This window comes from Sapajus apella, unplaced genomic scaffold (assembly GCF_009761245.1).
Source record: "Sapajus apella isolate SASKATOON/1434 unplaced genomic scaffold, GSC_monkey_1.0 scaffold52, whole genome shotgun sequence".
In the NCBI taxonomy this organism is placed as follows: domain Eukaryota; kingdom Metazoa; phylum Chordata; class Mammalia; order Primates; family Cebidae; genus Sapajus; species Sapajus apella.
The window spans coordinates 13,212,840-13,228,079 of NW_022436992.1; the positions used below are offsets into that span (position 1 = coordinate 13,212,840).

Consider the following 15,240-nt stretch of genomic DNA (forward strand, 5'->3'; position numbering starts at 1 on the left):
GCTGGGTGCCAGTGCCCGGTTGCCCTTCTCTATAACATAGCCCAGGTAAGTCACTTTTGGCTGGCAGAGTTGGACCTTTTTAGCTGAGACCTGGTACCCCAAAGTCTGTAGGGTTTTTTCAATAATGACTGGGTGGTCTCTTTACAGGCCTCCTGGGTTTTTGTAGCCAAGAGTAAGTCATCCACGTATTGGAGTCGGGTACACTCTGGGAACTCAGCTCGGAAGGCAGCAAGGTCTTGGCTAAGTGCCTCATCAAACAGAGTGGGGGAGTTTTTGAACCCCTGAGGCAGTTTTCTCCGAGTGAGTTGCCCCGAAACTCCAGTATCAGGGTCGGTCCATTCAGGTCCTTTGTAATGACATGGATGAACCTGGAAACCATCATTATCAGCAAACTGACAGAAGAGCAGAGGATCAAACACCGCATGTTCTCACTCATAGGCGGGTGTTGAACAACGAGAACACATGGACACAGGGAGGGGAGCACTCCACACTGGGGTCAGTTGGGGGGAAATAGGGGAGGGAGGGTGGGGGTTAGGAAGCTGGGGAGGGATGGCAGGGGGAGAAATGCCAGATGTAGGTGATGGGGAGGAAGGCAGCAAATCACACTGCCATGTGTGTTCCTATGCAACAATTTTGCATGTTCTTCACATGTACCCCAAAACCGAAAATGCAATAAAATAAATAAACGGGGGAAAAAAAAAACAACAAAAAACAAAAGCAAATATAGGCTGGCTACCAGGGGCTAATGGGATGCAAAAGAATGCATCCTTAAGATCCAAGACAGTGTAATGGTGTTCTGGGTCCAAGAGACTTAGGAGGGTGTACGGATTTGGAACTGTAGGATGAACAGTTTCTACCTGTTTATTCACCTCCCTCAAGTCCTGCACAGGCCGATAGTCCTGTGTGCCTGGTTTTAGCACAGGGAGCAAGGGGGTGTTCCAGGGAGACTTACAGGTAGTGAGGATTCCTCCCTTCAGGAGTCTGGTGATGTGCGGAGCAATTCCTTGCCTGGCTTCCTGGCTCATAGGGTATTGCTTCACCTGGATGCAGTTGCCGTTGCTAATAGCTGGACCACTACTGGGGTGCGGTGACTTGCCACCCCTTGGGGACTTGTTTCAGCCCATACTCCCGGTACATTCTCTTGAAATTTGCGGAGGAAGTCTGGTGCAGGTGGTTGATCTGCCTCCAAGGATAAAGCTTCCTGCAAGAGATACTCGTCTGACAGAGCACAGGTGATGAGGATCTGCTGAGGTGGCCCTGTGGCTAAAGGAGGAGGAATTGAGAGGCAAGCTTGACCCTCTCTGAAAGAAATATTTGCTTGCAGTTTGTGGAGCAAGTCCCGTCACAGGAGTGGATATGGACACTCAGGGAATGGGTGACAGTGCCATTTCCCAGATCAACGAATCGATTTGTGGTCCAGAGGCTAGCTGTGGTTTTTCCTGGAGTGCTGCTGTCACGGCCTTAGTAACTCTTTTATTTTGCTTGGCCTCTAAGGTGTCTTTATTGTTAAAGACTTTTTGGGCAATTTTTAACAACTGAGTTAAATTTATTCTCTGGAACCTCTCTAATTTTTGCAAATTTTTTTTTTTTGATGTCTGGGGCAGACTGGGAAACAAAAGCCAGATTGATGGCCCGCTGATTCTCCAGGCCTCAGGGTAACAGGCGTCCAGTAAGCGCTCAAGGAAAGCAGCTAGCAACTCCTGTGGACCCTGAGTTACAGTCCCTACCTCGGAGAGTTTACTGGGCTTGTGGGCCACTCCCCTAACCCCTTCTATAAGATACCGGTGAAAAGTGTTCAGAGCCTGGTGACCCCCCCTCCAAGGTGTTGAGGTCCCATTGGGGTCAGGTAGAGGGAAAAAAAAAACTTTTTCCTCGCCCTGGACCTATGATGGCTTTCAGGGCTTCCTGTCTAATTTTGCCTTTTTCCTCTGTGGTGAACAGAATTAGTAATAATTGTTGGCAGTTGTCCCAAGTGGGGCGATGCATCTGGAATACAGATTTTTAGAGTCCTGTCAAAGCCTGGGGCTTCTCAGAGAAGGGGGGATGTTGAGTTTCATTGTAAAACCTTGGCAACATCACCGCCTTAAATTCCCCGGCCTCCCAGCACTACCCCCTCCCAGGGAACTTTCCATCTGGGCAGGTACCTAACCCTCCCCCTCTTGCCGTCTTAGCAGTTCTCCAGTACAACCCCCTCCCGGGAACTCTTAGCAGTTCCCCAGCATTTCCCTCCTGCACAGCACCTCACACTGGCTGCATCTCTGCTGGCTTGCAGGCCATTGAAATCCCCTTTGCCATGCCATGGATGCTGCCAATTTTGGGTTTAGCCCAGCAGCTTTCTCTTGCTCTTAAAGCTTGTGCCAGCACTTGGTGTTTTTGGCCCTCTTTTTGATCTCTATCACCTTCCAGTTATATAAGTTACTTGACAAGAAGGGGATGTGAACAAAGAATGGGCGACCCCAATTGTCTTCTGTTGGGGGTGCCTCTTGGAAAGGGAGGACTGCCGGTGGGTGTGGGGACCCCACTACGGGTGTGCGGGGGGACAAGGTTTGGTTAATAGTACTGTCGAGGGGGGTGCTGAGGCGCTGGTTTAGAGGGCCTTGAGTAGGGTGGAAGTAATTCCTGATCCTCCGCTGGGGTAGGGAGAATGGTTGGCTCAGAAGGGACTTTCTTTTGGGCTGGCTAACGTGACCTGAAGTCTAGCCTGTTTTATGCAGCACTTTAGCCATGGGGGAGGCCATTGGACTAAACCCAACCATTGGTCGATGTATGGAAACTGCTCAGGGTATCCAGGAGTTTTTGCAACCATTTTCCATACAGCCTGGATAATTTTTGGGTCATAGGTCCCAGTATTTGGCCACCTAATTCCAAAAGACGGCCATTCAAGTTCACACAAAGAGCGGAGTTTTCCAGGGGTTAATTTCACCCCATATTGGCCTGAGAACCCAACCTTGAAGTTGGCCGTCATGCATTGGAGGGGGTTACAAGGTGGGGAGCTAGACGACCCCATTTGTGGGTTTTTTTGTTTTTTTATGCCAAATTTTCCTCAAGAGAATTCACTAATTTAAAACTGATTTCCCTAATTTAAAATTAGCTTCACTGAGGATTTAAACCAACAACCTTGCAGTTGCAGGCCCCACACCTTAACGACTATGCTAACAAGTCACTTTTGTTACAGAAAGTTAGAAAGCTTTTCTTAAAGCCAGATTCTTAATGCAAATGCTGCACCCTGAGGCAGTGTGGCCTGCCTCAAAGCTGGGCGGTGCTGACTGCCGGCAGAGAAAGGAAAAAAAAACGCTCTTAGTGTCAGTTTAAAACTGAACTTGCTGGCGGCAAGTTTTCCGCCCCTGAGGCTTCTGGTCCCCTTCTCTCTCTCTCCTCTGTCTACTTTCTCTCCTCTCTTTCTCTTTCCTCTCTCCTCTGTCTACTTTCTCTCTCCTGTCTCCTTTCTCTCCTCTCTTCTCTCCTCTATCTACTTTCTCTCTCCCTTTCTCTTTTCTCTCTCCTCTGTCTACTTTCTCTCTCCTCTCTTTCTCTTTCCTCTCTCCTCTATCTACTTTCTCTCTCCTGTCTCCTTTCTCTCTTCTCTTTCTCTTTCCTCTCTTTCTGTAGTAAAGCCAATTTTGGAAAGCCTCAAATTTAAAATTTGGCCCTCTTTAAAGCAGGTTTTAGCAGGGCCTCTGCAGCCAGGTCCTGTAAGGACCAGACAACTGGATTTTAGGGTTTACTCCTAGTCCTAGTCAGAGGAACAGGGGGTAGGGGCCAAGGTAAGGCGGCGGTCTTTTTTTCCCGCAAACCACAACTGGCGAGAATAAGCACTATGGAGGTTTAGCGCTGCCCGGGCATAATCCTCCCCCGTATACATTGTTAATGGCCAGTTGCTTTGGAAAGGTCAGGAAGTGACAAACAGGTGGACAAACAGGTCTACCGGATGTGTGTTTTGGACCCACCACACCTGGTAGAGTGTGCGAAGTGCTGCCAGTCAGTTTTTACTGGGGTGGTGACATCCTACCTCCCAACATCCAGGATAGTGCCAATATGCCTTTCTGTGATGCACCGTTGGGCACTGCCCATAACATTGGACACTTTCCTGGCAGAATAAGCAGTTACCTATTTTCCATCCCAGCCTGAGAAAGAGCACCCGTAAACTCTGATCTAGGGTTTTGTTCCACACAAGCTCTAAAGAAGCTACCTCCAAGGTGTCGAGGGCACAACGGCCTCTCCGACATGGAATCTGACCCAGCACGGGCAAAAGTACTCTTTTCCTGGTGGAGGTGGCTGGGAGAATTTACAGGCCACAATGACCAAAACAAGGAAGAGATTAAAGACAACTAGAGTCAAGACTATCTGCCACATGGCAAAGGAAGAAAGAGTGAGGCCTCAGTGATAGAAGAAGAAGAAGATGAAGAAAGAGAAAAGAGTAATTTTTGCTGGGGTGTAATCATAAAATTTCCCTGCATCCAGTGGTTCGTCAACCTCTGTAAGAAATCTCCTACCTCAAGGGAAGATGGCCTGAACCAGTGTATGTCTGCTAGCAGGAGTCTAATAAAACTGACAAATTTACAGACGAGACAGGACCACATACAAGAGTGACAGACAAAGGGTGGGTGCCCCCCAGATGGGAGACCAGTCAGATGCCTGCCCGGCCACTTTCTCAGAAGAATTTTCAGGGGTGTCTTGGCTAAGGTGTACCCATATAATCCCCGGGCCTGGTCACCTTAGGATGGAAGTCCAAGTAGGACAGCTCTGAGGTGAATCACCGTTACGCCCTACGACGCCCCAGTGGAACTGCAGGTAAAGGCCCACACAAGCCCCGTAGCCTTTCAGCCGTGGGACTACATATATACACATTCACTCTCTCACTCACACAGAGGTTACGGAAAACAACCGAACACTGCCACCCACTATGCCAGCTACCAGAGGCGAACGCTGGTACCTTCTGCACCAGCTACCAGAGGCAAACGCTGGTACCCTCTGCACCAGCTACCAGAGGGCTGCCACCCACTATGACAGCCACCAGAAGCGAATGCTGGTACCCACTGCACCAGCTACCAGAAGCCTCAAGCGACGTCTCGGTGAGGCTTGCCAGGTCAGAGTTGCAATGACTCGTCAGTCCCCCGACTCAGGCCCTTCCTTTGAACTAGTTCCCAGACCAGACTTACATCTGGAGGATTTTTTCTTTTAGGACCCTGAGGAATTTTGGGTGAATGTAGGCCAAGAGGTCACTTATCCTCCACGGTGGCTCTCTGGGGCCCTGGGAAAGAACAGGGGGCGCCTCCCCAGAGGCCCCCAAGGTGGGAGCGGCTGCCCGGGCGAGACTCTGAGATGGCTTTTGTCTGGTGATAACAAAAAGAGAATATCTCGCTGGGGCCTCCAAATGTTGTATTGGGCCGAGTGTAGAAAGTTATCACCAAGATAAAAGTATGCCAGATTGCAGGGTCATTTATTATGCCGGCGACCACAGAGGACTCATGTCTCTCCAACCTGTGGTGCCAAAAGGAGGGTGCCACGATTTTTTATACCCGAAAAACCACCTTGGGAGTGGGGGTGAGGGGCGGGGATGGGGATGAAAAGCTTTCGGACATTCCAAGGGCTAGGGGATTCTGTGATTCACCTCCTGGGTGGAGACAAGGGCGGGGGTCTCCGGACATTCCAAGGGCCAGGGGACTTTTGTCATTCTGTTTGTTACTTCAGTGGTTTACAGAAGTCAAGATATATATTTGTTTACACATCGTCTGGGTGGTGATAGAAGTCACAGATTTTAGCAGTTACTGATAAGAAAAGGTAAGCAGCTTTACATAGTTTTGCAGAACAAACTAGCAGTTCTATTTACAGAGGCCAAGGACAGTAGTTATTGTGAGGAGAATGGGGCAGCCATTTCAACTTATTTAAAAAACAGTTTTGCTCAGGTTCTGGCTCTAGGCCAGCACAATATCACACTATCTCCCAATCAATTTACCTGCTTGCTACTAAAACAATTCAAATAAGTAGTATAAGATTTCAGTTTAAATTTGGAATGTACCCTCTACAACTCGGAGGGAGTAAAGAAGATAAAACAATGAATAGATATAAAGTGGGTTTAAATAAGAAAATCTATTTAAGAAGGAAAACATAGTCATTTCAGTATAAACTAGTCCTGTAATTCTTCCAGGAGTGAGCCTAGTGTAATGTGTGTCACTCCATCATTATAAAAGTGTGGCATCTAACCAAATCTATAAAACCCACCAGCTCTCTATGTTCACAACTGCGACTGCTTTCTGTTTTTATAGTCCTTTCCTCTACATTGCAATCTGACCTGGTAAGATTCTCACAGCAACACTTAGGAAAAAAAATTCCAAATAGAGCTAACAAGACTTCTCTAAGTAAGGGATATGTAAACTAGCTTAACTGTGGTAATCATTTCATTGTGAATGAGTTCTCTTATCCATGAATCTTTGAATGCCGTTCCTGGATTCCTGTTCTTTTTAATCTGAAGACTTGCAAACAATAGTGAGACAGGAGTGGCACAACTGCTATAGACCCTCCCATCCAAAAAGAGGGCAGTAGTTAACATTCTTGTAGCCTATAAGGCAGCTTCCCTTGTGGGCCCTCCACTTGCAGTCTCTCTTTCTCTCTTCCTCTACCTTCCTCTCACTTCCTCTGTTTCAACCCATTTTCTTATTCCTTTAAGCTACCTCAGCAGAACAAACCCCAATAATGAGTCTTAAAAAGCATCTTCTATGTTAATCTAACTTCTCATTCCTCTTAGAGGCAGTTTTAGCTAAATTTTCTTTATAAATCCTTTCTATTTTTATTTTATTATAACTTTTTCTTCTTCAGATTACACAACATTATTATTCTCAAATATAGCAGGTATGGCTGCAGTGTGGAATTCCCTAAATTATTTATTTACATTGTTCCACTGAAATCTAAATTCAAAAGTTCCTTTAATTTGGAAACTGTCCTGACAGTTGTGATCAATCTTCGATGGAATGTTTCCAGAGTTAGGTTCATACTAGGAAAAGAGCTCTGTGTTGCAGCTGTTAGAGGAGCCCCTGCTTACCAGGCGGCTGGTTTAATGAAACGTGACTAGTGTCTCCGTCTTAAAGTGAGTAGCTGAGCACCCAGAGGGCTGGGTGGGAGTCATGCAGAATAAAAGGCTTTAGAACTAGCTTTAGTTTAACAGCATAGACAGTTGGCCATTTATAGGTCCTTGTGATTCTCTCTTTTATAGACATTATGAAAGATGAGGGAGGCTGTAGCACAATGTTACAAATAAAGTGGAAAATCACATCAAAAAGATGAGCATGAGAAAGTAACACATAGACAAGTCTGAGGATGACCATGAATCACTGTAAACAGGCTGTTTGCCAAGGACTTTGGGATGAGACAGACAAAGCCTAAACTCTGACTTTTCTTTTAGCTAATGTTTGAACTTGGGCAAGCTATTTAACATATCAACCAGGTAATCCTCTAGGGGTGATTAAAAATATCTCACAGACATGATAGAAGGGATAAAGTAGATATTGTGCCTTTGGTATGTGCCCTAGAAGCATAAACTATACTCTGTTAAGAGTAGTTATTAATCAAAATCCTATATATACTACTTTTATGTAATTATGTGGCTTAATAAATTGAAATTAAATAATAGAAGTATAATTAATTTTTTTTTTTTTTGAGACGGAGTTTCACTCATGTTACCCCAGGCTGGAGTGCAATGGCGTGATCTCGGCTCACCGCAACCTCCGCCTCCCGGGTTCAGGCAATTCTCCTGCCTCAACCTCCTGAGTAGCTGGGATTACAGGCACGCACCACCATGCCCAGCTAATTTTTTGTATTTTTAGTAGAGACGGGGTTTCACCATGTTGACCAGGATGGTCTCGATCTGTTGACCTCGTGATCCACCCGCCTCGGCCTCCCAAAGTGCTGGGATTACACCGCGCCCGGCTGAAGTATAATTAATTTTTTTTTTTTTTTTGAGACGGAGTTTCGCTCTTGTTACCCAGGCTGGAGTGCAATGGCACGATCTCGGCTCACCGCAACCTCCGCCTCCCGGGTTCAGGCAATTCTCCTGCCTCAACCTCCTGAGTAGCTGGGATTACAGGCACGCGCCACCATGCCCAGCTAATGTTTTGTATTTTTTGGTAGAGACGGGGTTTCACCATGTTGACCAGGATGGTCTTGATCTGTTGACCTCCTGATCCACCCGCCTCGGCCTCCCAAAGTGCTGGGATTACAGGCTTGAGCCACCGCGCCCGGCCGAAGTACAATTAATTTTAACTCTCCAGTCTGAGTATCAAAACAGGAACTGCTGATGTGTAGGCAGTAAACACTGTTGGTAAATCATTACAAAATAAAAGCATACTCAAACATTGTAATGAACATATTAATGAGTTACTATAATTCTCCCAAGAGTTTAGAATCTCCACATTTGAAAATTGCTGCAGTAGTGCATAGCAAATTTCCACAGTATTGGAAGTAAAAACTAAGCTTAAACATTGTTACATTAGATAGAAAAGAACATTATTCTCACATGAAGATTCAGATTAATCAATTATTAGTGGGGAAAACAATTTGAAAATTATTTTTTCCTTGTAACGGAGGATCCAGTGATATGACAGAATTCATGAACAGACATTTTGAATTATATAAAAGCTTATCTTACTATTCATGTTACTATTATATTTTCAAAGTAATAAAATATTTTAAAGGAAATGCTCTTCCTGTTTTAAGAAGAAGCCCTGCATTTTTAGTTTGCACTGGGAATCACAAATTACATAGTTGGCTCTGTTTTCCAGTAACACATAACAAATACCAGCAATGCTGAAGTTTGGAAACTTTCTAGAATGCTCTTTGTTTCATTAGCAAGAATCCTTCCCCTCCATGATTCCCTTTGCCTTCTAGAAGAATAAAATGGGAAAAACAGAATTTTATTATTAAAAATATCCAAGAGGGTAATATTACTTTCCACCCAAACTGACTATACTAATCTAAGTTCTCACTCTTTATCTCTTTTACACTAAGGTATACCTGTAATTTTCAGAATTCGATTTTCAAAGTCTTCTTGTAGTTTTTAAAAATGTGCATTTATGGTATAGAAAGAAAATCATTTTACATCTACCAGTTTCCACTGAAAAACCACTAATACACTGTAGTCAAAATAAAATAAAAATTTTACAACATGAAAACAACTCTCAGGATGTTATAAAATTATATTTTAGTAGAGCTAACAAGTGCATTAATGCCAAAGAAAAATTTGGCTCAGTAATAAGGGAACCAAGTGTGCATTGTAAAGGTGCAGCCTCTCTAACTCTGGGTTTTATCATGGGTAACAGAGTAGGATGCTTGATGTCGGGCTCAAAGAAGGGCAATTGTTGGCAATGTCAGGAATTTCGTCATGGCATCTACCAATGGTAGGTTATTGAGGATCAGAACCACAGAAGAGGTAACACTGAAGCCTGTAGAATAATTAGTCTTGTTGCAGAAAAGCAAAGAAAAAGAAAGATGATAAATGCACATCCAGGGGGTTTTGTCAATTTTAACCTTCTGAGTGTGCACAGCTGTGAAGATAAAACTACGCACAGCTCATGGGTTAGGTTTCACATACTCTGCCTTTTGAACATCCCTATGTCACCATCGTGTACCATATAATTTGCATATTTCTCCCTTATGTAACTCCCTAACATGCTTGAGGCCATCAAATGTATGCTGTCAAACTGATTAGGAAACTGACTACCACCTGCAGGTCAGGGCCAAGGTTATGGGATCCCAGGTTCATCTCCTCTGCTTCCTACTCCTTTGGATCTCTAGTAAGAGAAACACTTCCTCTCCTCTGTGCCATTAAGTCCTCTGCATCTCCACAAAAATGTTATGTTTTCATAAGGAATTTATTTTCTTCATTCTCTCCAAATGTGATGGATTTGATTTATGTTTTTTACTTTGCTCCATAATCAGATACGAGGGCAGAAACAACACTCACACAGTCTCCGGCATTGGTGTCAGTGACTCCAGGAGACAAAGTCACCATCTCCTGCAAAGCCAGCCAAGACATTGATAATTATACAAGAAGCTACTACTCTGGTTTCTGGAATCCCACCTCGATTCAGTGGCAGTGGGTATGGGACAGATTTTACCCTTACAATTAATAACATAGAACCTGAGGATGCTGCGTATTACTTCTGTCAACAAGATGATAATTTCCCTCTCACAGTGATGCACCCTGTTACAAAAACCTCCAAATGCTCTCAGTGGGATTGCCTCAGCTGCTACTGAAAATGTTCAGAATGTGGAACTGGGTGGCCTTGTGGTGTTTATAAGCCTTCTCCATGCCCATGCAACTCGCTTCCTTTTTCTTTTTGTTTCTGTAGTTTCTGCTGCCCCCATTCTGTACCTGACACACTTGATATGGCAGAAACCAGAAAAGCCTTTCTCACACTGTCCAGCTGTGCCAGTAATTTCACTTGCAAGCAGAGGTAAATTCTCATGGCCAAATCCCCATCTCTTGCCACACTCATCATTTCTGTCTCCAAGAAAAACAAAACCAAAGACCAAGATGGGTCTTGCTTAGATTCCAAATAGCAGCATTAAAAGACATTGTCTCTCCCTATAAGGATTCTCGCCTCATCCACACAGTCATTGTGACTCTTCCCTAACCCACTGAGTGCTCACCAATCCTCTTCAGTCCTCCCTCCAGTGATGGGGAAAAGCAAGTGATAGGTACAAGAGCATTGTGTACCCTGGGTGCAGACCATTAATAGTCAGCTTCTTCTCAGATTCCAAGTATTTATCTTTCTTTTACTTTCCCTTGTTCTTTTCTTATCATATTGATCAGTAGGATGTCTCACTTCTTTTTTAAGGTAATTGTTCTTTTAACACAATTCAATTCTATAATCCCAAATTTAAAGAGATACCCTGTATGTCCTTGGCATGTGTTATATCTGGACAAGTTTTGGCTTATCCCCTTCTTGTCACTGCTCAAATCTCACATATTTTTCCAAAACCTGAAAACTGTGTAGAGGTTGAGGAAACTAAATTTGGCAAATCACTATACTTGAGGAAACACATATCTTTTTATCTCCACTCTCTAATGTTCAGGTAATGCTGTTTAATTGAGCATTTGCTATTTAGAGTCACTTTTCTGAAACTTGTGGGAAAACAACACCACCAAAGTAGTCTTCATGTTTTGACCTCATTATTCCTGGATTATGCTAGTCTTCATGCTGTTCTACTACAAATACGATACTACCTAAAGAAACCTCATATATGATTACAAAACTTGTTTCCTAATGAAATATTAAGATTTATCTGCAATTATCCCTAACTCTGCAAACTTAACTGACTTCTTAGGTTAGTATTTCATAACCATCAAATAAGGAATGGGTGAAAAATATTACCAAGGAAGGAAATAATTGAATCACAGAAATGAGAAATTTGTTTGTGGTTATTGCATGGTAAAGACCAACAAAGACCATTGCACCCAGTAATAATATGCATAATGATGAGCTCGTAGTTAAGAGCAATTTCTATCTTAGACTTACGGTCATTGAACTGGGCTGGAACCCTGGAGGGCAGGGTAGATGAATGATAATCAAAAACATGATTTCACTCATTAAGTTCTTTGGAAATCTCAATTTCATATTTTTCTTCTGCTTCTTGTAAGAGCAGACATCAAAGAATCTGATTCTGGACTCTCATTTTCTCTCTTATAGCTCTTTTCTGCTATAAACTCTTTTTCACTTCTAAGGACATAGTTTGATAAATATGGTCAACAGAACATTAAGGTGATGTCAATATTAGTGACTACCCTAGAAGACTGAATAGAAACATTTATGTTTGTCAGTTTTTAGCCCTCACTTAAGCTTCTTCCCTGACTGATGTAATCTCTCCCCTTAATTCTGGAGCAGGCATCAATAAAAATAATAAACAGTATGTTTAGTCTCAAATATGATAAATATGAAAAGTGGTCAGAATGTGGACAAGACCATTAAGTTTTTAGCTAAAAATAAAACTATTGAGTTTTTCCAATTCTTATCAAGAATTTTCTAAGATTGAAACTCCAGGTTTTAGTGAAAATCCTGTCCAGGAAATATAACATTATAGTCCCTTTCTCTCTGTTGCCATCTGTGTTGGGCTCATAGGTGACATAAAAGTGAATTTCTATCCTTTGGGAATATATAAATTCTCGGTTATTTCTTTTTATGTAGATGCTCTATCCCTTTCTTGTAAGCTACTTTCTTACTCAGTCACTACCTTGCATCATATACACAACCTCCAGTGTTTTATGGTAGGATGTACCTATTGAAGCAGCTAGCAGAGACAAGTTTATTTATGTGGGTAACTGTGTACAATGTTCGACATTCCCTGAGTCTCTCGCACTGTTACCACAGCAGCATTATAAAAACATCATCTTTCCATCTATCAATTGATCTATCCATCCATTTATCAATTGTCTAATCTACCTCTATAAATATACATATACACTTACATTTGTGTGTGTGTATAGAAGAAATGATGAAAGTTATGTACGTCTTATGTCTCAAACTGTAGAAAGGATATATAACATGTCAGCAATCTTTGAACACACTGCTGGATACAGAGTAAAATACATCGTTGCTGGTATATCAAACTGTAGTGGATAATCCTATTGATTTTCAAACAGGGTATACAAATACACCTTTCCACCAGTAACATATGAGGGTGTCTATTGTTCTACATCTCCATCAATACTTGGTGATATAAAACTTTTTCATTTAAGCCTTTCGTCTACATGTGTGATAGTATCACACCATGATTATAATCTGTGTTTGTGTGATTATGTATGGATTATATATGCTTACAGAGCATTCGATCATTCTCTGGGTTAAAATTTCTGTTCAATTCTGCCCATTTTACTAACGGATTTTCTGATTTAGTTGAATTGATATGTATGAAAAATATACATAACATATGTTTGCTATGTATCAGCATATATCTACCTATCATCCATCCATCTATCTATCCATTGATCTAGACAGGCTGAATGTTTGTGCTCTACCAAAATTCATATGTTGAAATCTTAATCCCAATATGTTGATCAAGATTGGGCTTTGGGAGGTAAATAGGCCATTAGGGTAAAGCCCTCATGAATGGAATTAATGTTCTTATAAGAAGAAGCCAAGAGACCAGAGGACTAGCTAGCTCTCTGCTCTTAGCCATAGGAGGATGCAAGAAGGTCATCTACAAACCAGGAAGTGGGGCTTCACCATACACCAGATTGTCTAGCACCTTAACTTGAACTTCTCAGCTGAAATAAATTTCTGCCGTCTAATCCCTTCCATCCTCCAGTCTATGGTAGTTTGATATAGCACCTGAACTAATATCTATATCCATATCTATAAAATTATAGGTATAGATCGAGAGAACCAGTATTTTTTTTGCATTTTTCTCTCTCTCTGGCTTACCTTTTTACTCTCTTAAATCTGTAAATGGGATCATTTCCTTAATTTATTTTTCAGATCATTTATTGTCATTGTAAAAATGCAACTTTTAATTTTCTTTCCTGAAACTATATTTAATTTATTAGTTCTAATATTTTTGATGAACTTTAAAAATATTTTATTTTATTTTAAGTTCCATGATACATGTGCAGGATGTGCAGATTTATTACATAGGGAAACATGTGCCATGGTGGTTTGCTGCACCTAGCAACCTATCACTTAGGTATTAAGCCCTATGTACATTATCTATTTATCATGATGCTCTTCCCTTAACCCCCAGTGTGTGTTGCTCTCCTCCCTGTGTCCGTGTGTTCTCATTGTTCAGCTCCCACTTGTAAGTGAGGACATGAGATGTTTGGTTTCCTGTTCCTGTGTTAGCTTGCTGAAGATAATGGCTTCCAGCTCTATCCATGTCCCTACAAAGGACACAATCTCTTTCCTTTTTATGGCTGCACAGTGTTCCATGGTATATATGTACCACATTTTCTTTATCCAATCTATCGTTGATGGGCATTTGGGTTGATTCCATGTCTTTGCTATTATGATTAGTGCTATAATGAACATACATGAACATGTATCTTTGTAATAGAATGATCTATATTCCTTTGGGTATATACCCAGTAATTGAATTGCTGGGTGAAATGGTATTTCTAGTTTTAGGTCTTTGAGGAATTGCCACACTGTCTTCCACAATGGTTGAACTAATTTATATTCTCACCAACAGTGTGAAAGTGTTTCTATTTCTTCAGAGCCTCACCAGCATCTGTTGTTTCTTTACTTTTTAGTAAGTGCCATTCTGACTGGCATAAGATGGTATCTCGTTGTAGTTTTGATTTGCATTTATCTCATGATCAGTGATGTTAAGCTTTTTTTCATATATTTTTTGGCCAAATATATTTTGAGAAGTGTCTGTTCATGTCATTTGTCCACTTTTTAATGCAGTTGCTTATTTTCTTCTTGTAAATTTGTTTAAATTTTAGATAGATTCTGGATATTAGACCTTCCTCAGATGGATAGAGTGCAAAAAGCTTCTCCCATCCTTTAGGTTGTCTGCTCACTCTGATGGTAGTTTCTTTTGCTGTGCAGAAGCTCTTTAGTTTACTTAGATACCATTTGTCAATTTTTGCTTTTGTTTCAAATGGTTTTGATGTTTTTATCATAAAATCTTTGCCTGTGCTTACGTCCTGAATGGTATGTCTAGATTTTTTTCTAAGATTTTATAGTTTTGGGTTCTGAATTTAAGTCTTGATATGGTTTGGTTGTATGTGTTCCCGCCTAAATCTCATCTTGAATTGTAACTCCCACAATACCCACATGTCATGGTAGGAATCCAGTGGGAAGTGATTGAATTATGGGGGTAGGTCTTTCCTGAGCTGTTCTTGTGATAGTGAATGAGTCTCATGAGATCTGATGTTTTTAATAAAATTGGAGTTTGCACAAACTCTCTCTTTGCCTCGTGCCATCCATTTAAGATGTGACTTGCGGGCCGGGTGCGGTGGCTCAAGCCTGTAATCCCAGCACTTTGGGAGGCCGAGGCAGGTGGATCACGAGGTCAAGAGATCGAGACCATCCTGGTCAACATGGTGAAACCCCGTCTCTACTAAAACTACAAAAAATTAGCTGGGCATGGTGGCGCGTGCCTGTAATCCCAGCTACTCAGGAGGCTGAGGCAGGAGAATTGCCTGAACCCAGGTGACGGAGGTTGCGGTGAGCCGAGATCGAGCCATTGCACTCCAGCCTGGGTAACAAGAGCGAGACTCCATCTCAAAAAAAAAAAAAAAAGATGTGA

The 15,240-nt window shown here is 42.2% G+C and overlaps 1 gene segment (V, D, J or C); it reads right to left on the reverse strand.

Annotated features, from left to right (window-relative positions):
- LOC116526975 overlaps positions 1–15,240 on the reverse strand; it is a 315,897-nt gene that overhangs the window by 80,799 nt on the left and 219,858 nt on the right.